The sequence below is a fragment of the Echinops telfairi genome, unplaced genomic scaffold, assembly GCF_000313985.2.
Source record: "Echinops telfairi isolate 266 unplaced genomic scaffold, ASM31398v2 ScPeMD7_7463;HRSCAF=8501, whole genome shotgun sequence".
NCBI classification, from domain to species: Eukaryota; Metazoa; Chordata; class Mammalia; order Afrosoricida; family Tenrecidae; genus Echinops; species Echinops telfairi.
In genome coordinates this window covers 2,437,978-2,439,610 of record NW_022111363.1, presented here as the reverse complement: position 1 = coordinate 2,439,610, position 1,633 = coordinate 2,437,978, and positions in this window count along the sequence as shown.

Genomic DNA, 1,633 nt, shown 5'->3' with positions numbered 1-1,633 from the left:
GGCTGCCTTTTCAAGCATAGATCGCCAGCCCTTTCTTTGGAGGTGCCTCCAGGTGGGTGCCAATCACCACCCTTTCGCTTAGCAGCAGACCACGCAGCCATTTGTGGCAGCCAGGAACAATACCAGTGAATAATACCTCCCTTCTGGTAAGCAAACAGCAGCCACCACCACAACAAACCCCACTGGTCGGAGGCTGGTTGGTACCCCGAGTTTACAGATTGGAGAGCAAATCCTCCGAGAGGGTCACAGACCTCCACCAGTTGGAGCACATGGGAAGGAGATGGGGAGACCAGGTGGGGGCAGTAAGGTTAGTAGAAAAGGGCAAAGGTAAAATGAGGTGTGGTGGGAGAGGCAAAGAAACCAGGGGTAGGAGGAAGGGTAGAATTCAGTGAGAGGATAGTCATTGTTTATGTTTCCATGGCAACCAGAGCACGTTAGAAACAGGAAACAGACTAGGTGGAGAAAGAGAGAGAAATGCAAATCCCTACAATACAACACCCTCAACCGGAGAGCTGGTTGCCGTGTTTATTTGTATGGGTTTTTCTAGTAGTCCCTCGGTTTTAGCTGTGGTCCTGTAACTGACCCCCCCCACCCCACCCCCGCCCCCTTTGCTGAACACCTATTTGTTTGAAGGAAGTTAAAACAAAGGGTGCTGGCCCACTGGCTTCATTTCCATCCAGTGTAGGAATTCTAGAAAATAGACGCCGCTTTAACAAGGGATGCCTGGAACCCCTTCTTCATTTTTATTGCTCTTTCGTCACAGGCCAGGTTCTGCCTCCTCTGGAAAGCCCAGTGAGAGCCTCGGAATCGGGCAGTGGTTGTGCTGTCACTGGCATGTGTAGGTGAACACTTTTCAATGCAGAATCAACCTAGTCTCTGGTTGTCGATAGGTGTTGTGGAGACCACGTCCACTTCCAGGAGCCCAGAATGAATTCTGCCTGGCCCGGCGTCACCCTTTTGCTGCTGCATCCGAGCCATTGTTGCAGCCACGGTGCCCATCCATCTCCCTGACGTCTCCTTCGGCGTCTTTTTGTTGACAATCCACTGTAACAAGCATGACGACCTTCTCCAGGCCTGGTTCATCCTGATAACAGGCCACATTCCGTGAGACAAGTCACCCCTCCTTCTGAGACAGACACGTTCATTCTTCTAACCAAACCAGCGCCATCAAGCCCATCCCGGCTCATGGACCTTACGTCGGATTCCCAAGACAACGCATCTTCGCAGGAGCAGGTGGCTCATCTTTCTTCTGTGGAGCAGCTGGTGGGTTTTTGAATTACCAACCTTGTGGCTCGCAATCCAGTGTTTAGCCATCCGTGTCCCCAGGAGCCAGTTCTTCTGAGAGTCTTTGGGATGGTTGTTACTCTTTACCAGCTGCATAAGCCCAAGGCAGCACGCCTTCAATCTTCTTTAGTCTCTGTTCACCTTTCTCGTGCCTATGAGATGACGGCAAGGACTGTGGTGTGGGCCAGGTGCACCTTAATCCTTGTCTTACTTCCCTACTGCTTGTGTAACAAATGCCACCAATGGTTGACTTTGACGAGCAGATTTTTAAAATAAGTTAGGAGGCTAGAAGTTCCAATACAGGTGATCAGCTCCAAGGGAATGCTTTCTCTCTCTCTCTCTCTCTCTC